Genomic DNA, 12842 nt, shown 5'->3' on the forward strand with positions numbered 1-12842 from the left:
TTTACATCCTTTTGGAACGATATCTGTCTTGATAATCATAAATTTCAAGATGAGGTGATATGTCCCGACGAAGATTCTATTACTCATTTTAAAGTTGCTAAATTTTTTTATCCTAATGGGGATGGTGGTGGTATATCTTAGAACACTACTTTGATGAAAATATTCTTCTTCAGCTTCATGGTATTCTTGTTGCAAGGTATATACCGACATATATGTATGCCAAGATGGAGGAGTGATACTAATAATACCTTCTCCTGCAAGGATGCCTATGGATTCATTAACGACAAGAAAAGACATTTGAATGATAGACCGTGCTTTAGAAGGTTGTTGAAAATTGATGTTACCCAACGCAAGCAATCCTTTGCTTGGTTGTGTTTACAGGGTCGGATTCTAACGAATGCCGAGAGACGCAGAAGGCATATTATTGATTATGATCGCTGCCGAGGTGCAATAATCTTGAAGAGTTCATTTGCCACTCCATTCATGACTGTGAGACTAGTATGGTTACGTGGAAAGGGGTCATCCCCCTAAATTGCTGGAATTCTTTCTTTAATTTAGATGAGGAGGGGGGTTCAAAAATTGCTTCACTACGCCAAAACCCCCTTCAAACGACGGTTAGAAACCGTCGTCCCGCGAGATATAAATCTGTCACAGGGCTCGCTGCCGTCTGTTGCACCTTCAGACGATGGTTAGGTTCTGTCATTTGAATATTGTTACGATGCATCTTTTTATTTATTAATGTCACCTTTAATATCATCACATGACATACTAATAATTAAAAATGTCAAGTAGCTATATAGGAAATTGGCATATTGGTATTCGCGGTGACAATTTTTATAATAATTTCTGTCGTAGTAACTTGTATCAGATGGCATAGGTCTTAATCAATCATGTCAATAGATTTATTTTAGATGATAGATTCTTTTATTTTAATGTCTTTTTATTGTTGTTTAAATGATATTTTTTTAACCGTAAATGTCACTCCTTGCCTTCTTCTTCGAATGAATCTGGAAATGAACAATAATCAAATGAATAAGAATTTCTGTATATCAATGATTTTAATTTTATTGGAGACTAATGCTCATAATATGTTTACATTTGAACTACACAAATTTCTGAATGTAGTAAGGTAAAAAAAAAGCAATGTACATCTCTAAATCTGTCAATATGTCAATCTTTCAAGAGGCGTGGTGGTGTTGATTGGAAAGCCAAATCCAACTTGATCTGCAGCATATCTAAGTCATCATTTCCTAGAATCCCCAAAGTCTTGATATCTGCAAAACCAATTGATGATGCTCATTAATTACGTACCGTATATAGATATACCTAATTAATCTCATTTTACCCTTTCTCCATTCTGAGACCCTTCACTTACCCACCCACATTATAAATATGAAGCGTTTAACAATTCTCAAGAGTCACCTAGGGCAACCTAACACTATACTTACTCTAGTTATATCGAGCATGGATAGACTTGTAAGGAACCTCTATCGTAATGTTGAGTTTCAGATTGCCCTACTCCGATATGAGGCACCCAGGTGGCTTGTCAAAATATATGCAGGTCCTAACCGTCGACAATGGACTGCTGTGATAAAGGGCCCTCCAAACACCCCTTACGAAGGAGGTGTATTCATAGTCCACATGGACTTTTCTGTCGATTTCCCCTCCACACCACCAGTTGTAAGAACATGCATAAACTTGTTAACACACATAAATCAGTTCATATATATGCAAATACACTCATGAAATTACTATTGTTCGCAGGTCATATTCAGGACCAAAATTTATCATCCTAATATCGGTCCCTTGGGGCATGTTTCTATGCCCCAGCTACTTGATCGCCCTGCCCATAGTATAGCCATGGTAAGATGATGCTATAAATCTATGCATTTGGGGTCTAATTTATCTATTCATGTTTGGGGTCTAGTTTATCTACTCATGTTTGGGGTCTAGTTTATCTACTCATGTTTGGGGTCTAATTTAATTTATCTATGCATTTTCTAGCTACTGTGGAATATTTATAGACTGCTGGTAGAGCTTTTCATTGAGGGGCTATTTCTTGGCCGAGAGCGAATTGATGAACGATACATCAGCAACATGGCAGGTTATGTAGCAACTGCCAGGAGATGGACTGAAGTGCATGCAGGGGATATATGATGTGCAAATAGCAAGCAAGGGGGGCATTATGATGTGATGTGCAAATAACATACAAAGGGGGCGTGATGTGCAAATAGCAAGGAGATTTGGATGCTGGGCAACCATTGAGTTAGATGGTGTGGACTACTGGATGGGCATAGAGCCAATCTTGAAGAACAGAATGATTACTGATTACAAATGTACTTGGTAATCAATCTGATCTTCAATGTTGGCTCCATGCCCCGCCAGTATTCGACGCCATTTAACTCTAATGGTTCCCCATCATCTAGATATCCTTGGTTATAATTTGCACATTCTTGAAGAAAGGAGATTTGGATGCCAAAGAAACATTGAGCTAGATGGTGTGGACTACTGGATGGGCATAGAGCCATTCTTGAAGAACAGAATGATTACTGATTACAAATCTACTTGGTAATCAATCTGATCTTCAATGTTGGCTCTATGCCCCTCCAATATTCTACTCCATCCATCCAGCTCCAGTGTTTCTTTAGCATCTAAATCTCCTTTCTATTCGCGCATCACGCCCCCCTTTGTATGCTATTCGCACGTCACATCATAATGCCCCCTTGCACGCTATACTTTTTTTGATAGGCAATACAAAGTAGACAACTTATTCAAGTAGACATATATATGTATATTCAAGTGACGCATAACATGCTATAACAAGTAGTCAACTTATTCGTTTATGTCTATTAAATTGAATCAGTTCTACTTCCTAACATATGTATATTCAAGTAACACATAACATGCTACATGGCCAATGAACATTCATACACAAATTGAATCAGTTCTACTTCCTAAACAGAACATAAAACAAGCCAACATGCTTCATACATAGACACATACACATATAGTATAGCTCGTAGGTATAAGAGTATTCCCATATCACAATGGACATTCATATCTACATGCCAAAATGAACATTAATAGCAATGCACATAAATAACCCTTTACAATATACTTGCCGCTTGGATTGTACTCGCTGAAAAGTGAGCACGGTGATGAAGTCTGCGATGCTCTAGCCACAAGTTCATAACTTATGCTGATAGCATCGAAAACCCATCACCATTCTGAATGGTTTCAATCAGATAACAAGCCAAGTGGAAGATATATTATAAACCTATCTCATCAACATAACTCATGTTAAAATAGAAAGGAATCAGGCAAGTTCATCATTTTCAGCTTTAAGAGTATGCATGATCAGCTACCTTCCTAAACAGAATATCAAGTAGACAACTTATTCGTGCATGTCTATTCCTTATTCATAACATTTTCAGCTTTAAGAGTATGCCTAACATGCTATAACAAGCTTAGTCATAAACTTGTATTGTTAGAATCACTATGTACCTGCCTAAAGCCACCACTATATACCTGCCACTTGGATTGTACAGTTCATGATGAAGTTATCGTGGTGATGAAGTGTATGATACTGTCACCACAAGCTTAGTCATAAACTTGTGTTGTTAGAATCATACAACTTCATCACCATGTTAAATACTTTTCCATAAGCATAACAAGTCAAGTGACATGATACATAGTAATGGAGATTTAGGTTGACCATATGACTATGCTTCACAAACCATATGTTGTAGGCATGCACATTATTTCACTCAATGAACATGCATAGCAAAAGAGTATGGCCAATCACAACAACATCATATATGTAACTAATCAGTTACATGCCCAAATGAACATTCATAGCATAAGAGTATTGCCAATCACAAAGAACATTCAAAGCTTTAGAGTATGCGTAATCAGCCACATGCGTAATGATCATTCATACATAAACTCTATGAGTCCTAGCTTCCTAAACAGTTATATCTAACCAATCATTTCATCATCACCCATAACATCATACATATATGTAATCGCTCAGTTCAAACCCACATAACAATATATATACTAAATCAGGCTAGTTTCCTAAATAAATGAGTTCTATGTTCCTAAACAGTACATCAAACATACTCAATCACTTCTAGCTTCCTAAGCAGAACATCAAGCATGAACAAGCCAACATGCTTCATATACATACACATACTCATTCAGATAACAAGCCAAGTGGAAGATATATTGCAAACTATCTCAGCAGCACCACCCACAACAACATCATACATGCAACCAATCAGTTCAAACCAACATAACAACAATATATACTCAATAAGTTAAAAAAAATCTTCCCATATGCTAAACGCAAGAACTGATTGACAATCTCTTCAGTCAGCCTTCGCATGTAGCATTCTTACTATCCCTGCAAATATTATGTTCAAATAAAAAGAAATAAGAACATCTTCAGCAAACGGCACTGTATTGCCCTAGGTTAAAAAAGATAAAGACCCAAGCTTTTCAGCAATGAATCTAACAATGAATATAATAAATCAGTATCTAAGTGAGAGATCTAACCCTTTAAATCATAGGTCTGAAAATCAATAGATCCTTATTCCAGCTGCTGAAATCGACATACACAAAAGTAAATCGGATGAGGAAAAGAGAGAGTAAGGAACAAAAATCAATAGATACTTACCAGTACCGTCTTTCGAGCTCACTGATTGCATGAATCAACCATGGAGATAGAGAGAGATGAGAGGGGATCAAGATTGCGTAACCTAGAAATGGGGTTTTGGGTGAGAGACAGGCTTTTTATACGAGATGAAATTTCAGTCAAACCATCCAGCACCTAAATTTGGTATATGGCCGCGTAAATGAAATTTCGTTTGCCGCTTTTTTTGTTTTCTGTATACAATGACAGTCATTTATTTCAAGTGTCATCTGATGAGTAAGTGAAATTTAACAAAAACGCATGTTTTCTTTGGATGACAGGCTTCTGTAATCGTAACGTCATCTGAGAATCGAGCGCATTTTTTATTTCGCCTTCAGATGACATAGAGTTAAAATACTGTCACGAAAAATATTCAGATGACACGAAAACAAATGTCTGTCATGTATCTTGTGTCATGTGAAAGGGAAAATGGTATAGTGCTTGGCTAAACAGGACAGTTTCTTTGGGGTTGATTATTGGAAGGAGACTTTCATTATTGTGTCCGCAACTATATGAGAATGGAGGAATAAAGCTATTTTTCAAGCTGATTTGCAAGTTCATTCGCTGGCACATCAACGAGAACATAAACTATTGGTCTTTGTTGGGCGATCTTCGGGCTAAACCGACCAAGGAAGAGAGATGGTTAGGTTGGTTCAATCCTTAAGCTATGAACTGGAAATAGAATATTGATCGCTCTAACATGGCTAATTTGGATAAAAAGATTTGTTGGAGGCCTAGTTAGAGACATCCATGGTAACGAGGTGTGCGGTTTCCTTCATAACATTTCCCGGGGTAGCTCTTTCTAGGCCGAGCTCTAAGGGTTGATTCTGGCATCCAAATTTCTCTCGAGTATGATGTTTTTAGTCTTGATGTGGATTCAGGTTGCGCTAAATTTGTCTCTTTTATAAATAATCCATGTCCGCTTCATCACTTAGCTCACTCTCTTATTAGGCGTATTCAGCTTCTGCTGGTGTTAGACGAGGTGCCGCGACCTAATCTCCCGGACGGACCGGGGGGTGGACAACCTCATGGAGACGTAAGCGGTGATTGGCGCCGAAAGCAACCAATCGTGGAATCAAGCTGCTCGGTAGGACCGGAGCTCGGAGATATGGAAGAGTCGCCACCCACGAATGGGAAAATGAACACCGATCCCTTGCGGGAGACCGGTGTGGGTTCGGGAAACTTAGGTACGAGCCGAGAAGGCTAGCTCCTTTCCGGAGAAAGGCTACTAGGCACCCCGACATCGTCCGGTTATGAACCACCGGCCTCCTACTCAGCATGTTAGGCGATAACGGACTAATCGTATATTTCTTTAAGTTTAAAATTCATTTGAAACCCTTTTCTTTCTCTTTTTAGAAACCATTTTGAGCATATATTATTGAAAAGTCACATCAGTAAAGAATCACCCATTTATGTTTATACATACACAGAGAGGGGAGGGAAAAAGAAGTGATTTATTTACAACCGTATCCAAATGTTATGTTGTGTGTTTATTCTACGCTAACTTATTTCCCCAAAACGAGTTTATTTACATGGTTCGCACCTTAATCGCCGTTGGAACGATTTAGGTGCGTTTTAAAACCCCGTTTGATGAAGCTTACCCGAATCGCCGTTGGAACGACTCGAGTAATTGAAAACGTCAAAGTAAAAGCCTTTTAATAAGAAAACGTGGTTAGACATACAAGTCAATTTCATTTTGTACAAATTCATTAAGAAAGCGATTCAAAATCTCCATTATTAACAAAGAAAACGATTTTGATTACAATGTTCGCTTAATCCGTCGTTGAAACGGACTAAGGTTTTAAAACATGGTGTTTTGAAGACGATTTGAAATATCAACAAAAATGACTCTATTAGAGATCTAAGAAAGCTCATTAGCTTAAATAATTTAATTAAAAAAACTCTCTTTTTGGTGATTTATTTTCCCCACTTACTTAATGGACTCTCTAATTGTTATACTTACAACAATAAACTTATTTAAACTAATATTCACACTCAACTAAAGTCATTTTGGAACATGGACCCATGAATGGGCCCAAAGAATAAAGAAAATGGTTTTAGACCATATATATATATATATATGTATACATTTAAATCCAAAAAGAAAAGGTAAGAAAATAAGATTTAACCAAAAATCATTATATGTATATGAAGATAATAAGAGCAATATATCTTATACTTTGAAATGTGAAAATAATAAGTAATCCTATAACTAAGAAAGTAATACTTATCTAAAAATGATTTAATTCAATAACCATTAAAATAACCCAAATATTCCCAAAACTATATATATACATAACTAATATAGCTTTAACCACCCAAAAATACCATATGCTAATATGTATTAATTATTTCCCAAGATACTAAATAACCAATATTTAAAACATAACTCAAATTAATACAAAAAAATAAAATAATATATATATATACTTATACTTATATTGAAAAATGGAATACAAAACAATGTGCAAATATTCTAAAATAAATATATATATACTAAAATTCTAAAATAATTTGAAAAACATGTGTTACATAATTATATATATATATACTAAGGATTAAAAGTCTAAAAGTTAAGAAAAAGGGACCGAAATGACATTTTTTACATTTTGGCAGATTTACCGACGGAAAATCCGTCGGTAAACAGCATTTAGTGACAGAATTGACAAATTACAGCAGCACTCCAATATTTTCCAGATTTATTCAAAAGCTTTAAATTAAATCTAATTCAATCGTTTTGGACTTCCGAACTACCAAAGATGGATCATAGTCGAAAACGGAAGTTCCTAAAACGATTTTTCATTTTAAAACGTTATTTGGAAACCTCTTTTAAATTAAAAAACTTATAATTACAACATTTTCGATACCCGAACTACCTTTTTATCGGATCACGGTTCGTATTGGGATATCCAAAACGAGGTTTTTTTATTTTAAAACAAAACCGAATTTTATTTAACACGAAACGAAAATTAAATAAATACGCTAACTAAATAAAACGTGACAAAATAAATAAATGACTAAAGGAATAAAAACTATAGCATAAAAAATAGAAGGAGAGAAATAAATTAAATAAAATAAAGAGTCTAGTCCTCGGATAATACCTTTGATTCGGTATCTCACAGTCGAAGTCGATTGATTCCACGAACCGCGAGCTCCCGATTTTAATCAAAATTTAGTAAAAATTGAACTTAGGAAATTTGGAATTTTTGAGAAAAAAAAATATTTTTCTCAAAAAAAATCCACTCTCTCTCTCTCTAAAAATGTTTAGAGTGAGAAAGTTTTTCCTCTTCCCAAAAAGACCTCCTCTTCACCTTGGGATCTGTGCCCTTATATAGGAAAACGGATCCCGGAACAATGGGCGACGCCCAAAAAAAATTGGGCGTCGCCCATTGTGGTTGGGCGGCCGCCCAACAATGTTGTGCGATCGCCCAACTTTCGTTGGGCGAGCGCCCAACCTTCGTCGGGCGTTCGCCCGACGCGTTGGGCGTTCGCCCGACGTGGTTGGGTGCCCGCTCGACGACCCTCGGGGCGTGCCCCGCGCCGTCGGACGCGTGCACTCCGTGGCCGCCGAGCGGGCGTTCCGCGCAGCCAGACGCTCGCACGTCGCGGCCGCCGAAAGCGCGCCTCGTGCTGCCAGGCACGTGTGCTCAACGGCCCACGAGGGCGCGCACCGCCAGCAGTCCCAGGCATTGCTCGGACGTCGAGAGCGTGCCACTCGCGGTGCATCCGACGGACGCCGCGCGCACGTCTCGAGCCGTCAAGCGGGCGTTCGACCATCGTCGTCCGCGTGCGGGATGCCGTTGCGTGCCCGCACCGTGCCGTTAATTTTCCTCAGCTTATTATTCTTTATATATTTTTCAAAACTTCCGGAATCAATCGCTTCGACCGTCTTGTTTCAGGTTTTCATCACAGGTCCTCCGACTCGGTGTCTACAGTTGCCCCTACTTTTCTATTTTGACAGTGATGTGTGTGGTTCGAAAACGTTTTTTTTATAACGTAACACATGCAATGTAAAACATATAAAAGTAAAAGACACGTAACGAGTAGGAGGAAACATACCTGACCTTTGCGCTGCGCGCTCCGGCGTTGCTCTTTGACTGCATCAAACTCTGCTTCGGGCTGCACCCTAGTTCACGACCGTGGGGATAATGGATAAATAGCTACCCTAGTTTACGACCGCGGGGATAATGGCTAAACAGCTACCCTATTTCAAGATTGCGGGGATAATGGCTAAATAGCTACCCTGATTTACGACTGCGGGGATAATGGCTAAATAGCTACCCCATTTTAAGATTGCGGGGATGATGGCTAAACAGCTACCCTGGTTTACGACTGCCGGGATGATGGCTAAACAGCTACCCTGGTTTACGACTGCGGGGATGATGGCTAAACAGCTACCCTGGTTTACGACTGCGAGGATAATGGCTAAACAGCTATCCCCTTTCAAGATTGCGGGGATAATGGCTAAACAACTACCCTATTTCAAGATCACGGGGATAATGGCTAAACAGCTACCCTGATTTACGACTGTGGGGATAATGGCTAAACAGCTACCCCATTTCAAGATTGCGGGGATAATGGCTAAACAGCTACCCTATTTCAAGATCACGGGGATAATGGCTAAACAGCTACCCTATTTCAAGATCGCGGGGATAATGGCTAAACAGCTACCCTGATTTATGACTGTGGGGATAATGGCTAAACAGCTACCCTATTTCAAGATCACGGGGATAATGGCTAAACAGCTACCCTATTTCAAGATCGCGGGGATAATGGCTAAACAGCTACCCCATTTCAAGATTGCGGGGATAATGGCTAAACAGCTACCCTATTTCAAGATTGCGGGGATAATGGCTAAACAGCTACCCTATTTCAAGATTGCTGGGATAATGGCTAAACAGCTACCCTATTTCAAGATCACAGGGATAATGGCTAAATAGCTACCCTGATTTGCGACTGTGGTGAAGATGGCTAAAAAGCAACCCCGGTCAGCGACCACGAGCCAGATGGCTAAAAAGCAACTCCGGTCTGCGACCAAGAGTCAAATGGCTCAAAAGCAACTTCGGTCTGCGACCGAGAGTCAAATGGCTAAAAAGCAACTTCGGTCTGCGACCGAGAGTCAAATGGCTCAAAAGCAACTCCGGTCTGCGACCGTGAGTCAAATGGCTAAAAAGCAACTTCGGTCTGCGACCGAGAGTCAAATGGCTCAAAAGCAACTCCGGTCTGCGACCGTGAGTCAAATGGCTAAAAAGCAACTTCGGTCTGCGACCGAGAGTCAAATGGCTCAAAAGCAACTCCGGTCTGCGACCGTGAGTCAAATGGCTAACAAGCGGGGGCTGTTTCTGGATTTTCTTACCACACTGTTGTCTGTATTTTCTCACTGGAGCTATCATCTCGACGATTCGACGGGCACACGTCTTAGTCCGAAATGAGATAGACTACTGATTGTTTTTCAGTTGACTGTCATCTGTATTTTGACTGGTGTCACTGTTCTGTAAAAATTAGCTATTGTCTGGAATTGATGTTTTGACAGTGTTAGTCACTGTCTGGGAGAAATGCAGGCTGAAACGTACTGCAAATTGGAGGTCTGTGCACCTGGTAATTAATTATTTACTTTTTACCTTTATGTCAAATCGTACTTTTTTCACTATTTACGGGAATGCCATTCCCTTTTCCTATATAAGGTGGTGGGGTTTCATTTCAACCCCACACCTTCTCTCTCCTCTTTCTCTCACTAGACTTCAATTTGGATTATTCTCGGGATGGATTTAGACGAATGGGATGGCACCAGAGGCATGGACGAGGTTTATGTAAACTTGGATAGAGTGGATACCTTTCACGACCCTACAACACACTTGAGCAGGACACGCTGCAACGAGGTAAGTGGTTCCTCACTTTTATTTGATTTGAACTCTAGGCTTTAGCACTCCTATACGAACATGATTTGCATGCTAACTCTTAGACTGCCTTAGAGGACTTTAGCTAGAAAACGTGAATTCCTTTATTTACACGTAACACCTGTTTGTTTTTGTAAGAATGCGCGCTATATGCATGTGAATAGTACACTACGAATTTATACATGTTAACAGTAAAAACGATGTGAATAGTAAAAATATGAATAGTGCACGTGAATAGTAAAAACTTAGCTAATGCATGTGAATAGTAAAGACGTGAATAGTGCACGTGAATAGTGACAACGTGAATAGTAAAAACTTAGCTAATGCACGTGAATAGTCACGTGAATAGTAAAAACTTAGCTAATGCACGTGAATAGTAGAAACGTGAATAGTACACGTGAATAATGACAACGTGAATAGTAAAAACTTAGTTAATGAACATGAATAGTGCACGTGAATAGTGACACCGTGAATAGTAAAAACTTAGCTAATGCACGTGAATAGTGAAAACAACGTGAATAGTAAAAACTTACCTAATGCCCGTTAACGTACGTGAATAGTAAAACCTAATCTAGGCTCCTCGTCACCGCAGACGAGAGTGGATCAAAGAATTGACTCAACGTTACGTGAAGGACCCTACATGAGAGATTTTTACAGAAAATTGGTCCTAACTGACCGGATGTCTCTAGGTTAGAAAATGAAAGAATACCTAGTCTTAACGCGTTCTTTTCAATTGCATGCTTTAGGAGCTGTATTTAAATTTTCTTATCTTGTTCCTTTTTAGTTTATTGAGATTTCGGGGACCACCGCCGAGGTTCTCTCATGGTATGATAGGCTAGGTGCCGCGGCGAGAGCCCGTGTGCAGGAGTTGGGCTTCGGATCCTTTATTGCAGCGCTGCCCCGCACCAACGGGGTGTGTGATCCTTTTGGCCTACGGGCCCTGTGTGAGCGGTGGGTTGACTCGACCCACACCTTCCACCTTTCCTTTGGGGAGATGACAATCTCGCCTCGAGATTTTTCGCTATTGACCGGATTGCGAGGGAGCAACACTCCCGTCCCTTTTCATTTTGGTATGATGCGACCGCGGGTCGACCCTGCTAGGCTTGCTGCCTTGATTGGACCGGGAGTTCCTCTATGCGCCAAGTCTTCTCCGGCGAAATTTATTTCCACTGTTAGCCTTTTGAGTAGACGGGATTTCTGCGAGACTGACGCTACCGACTTGGCGGTTCGTAGCTTCTTGGTATACGCTCTGAGTGAGACGATTTTCCGCACGAAGGGCGGGAAGGTACATGCGGGCCTCATTCAGGCGCTCAGCGATTTGGATGCAGCGGCTTCCTATGATTGGGCGGGGGCAGGCTTAGCCTTTCTTTACAAGTTTTTGGATCTGACTTGCCGGAAGTGCAAGGACTTCGGTGGTTATACCTTTGCTCTGCTGGTACGTGACGCCTTCTTGACTTATCCGTCTTATCCTTTTCGCATTTTTCACACACCTAGTCCTTGTTTTACCGCATGTGTGGGCATACGAGAGACATATCCTTCCTAGCCGGTCTCGACCTCGATCGAGAGTGCCGAGGCCGCCATTTATGACTCGATGGAGGGACTTCGACTTGAGCGCTGAGAGGAGTCAGACAGTGTCGCGGCTTCTGGATCGGATCGACTCGCTGACCCTGAGTCAGGTAGATTTTGCCCCATCGTGCCAGATTTTGGTTTGAGCCTTTCTGACTTTCTCTTTGTGTATTTTGCTTTAGATTCAGTTCAGGTGGGATGACCTCGACTTCGGCCCTGAGTATGCATACGTGTCGATGATCCAGGAGCAGCAGTGTGTGCTCACCGGCCCCTGCGTGTGGGCGTGGTATCTAGGGGATCGAGGCATTACCGGGGTTAGAGACGCTCATTGGACGCCGGGTGAGATCCCCATCTCTATGTTCGCGGTGCGGACCCTGCCTTTATCGGTCATTCGTCGGGACCTGACCCGTAGGTATGTTGGTAGAGCGGTGTGGATTCACGCTGGGGGCCGCAAGCCTTACTTGTCTACTTTACTGGGCGCGAGGGATGCCCCAGCGACAGCGATGGAGGTAGATCCGGTGACAGACGTGTTTTCGAGGGAGGCTGTCGCGGCAGTCTTCGGTCAGGAGGAGGTTCCGGTAAGTGATTCCGTTCCCCCTTCATTTTATTCACGATATGCTCAGAGGTTTTATTGTGTGTTTTTTTTTGCAGGAGGGATCTTGGAGGAGTGCCCACTTATCTGATTT

The sequence above is a fragment of the Euphorbia lathyris genome, chromosome 1 (genome assembly GCF_963576675.1).
Source record: "Euphorbia lathyris chromosome 1, ddEupLath1.1, whole genome shotgun sequence".
NCBI lineage: Eukaryota > Viridiplantae > Streptophyta > Magnoliopsida > Malpighiales > Euphorbiaceae > Euphorbia > Euphorbia lathyris.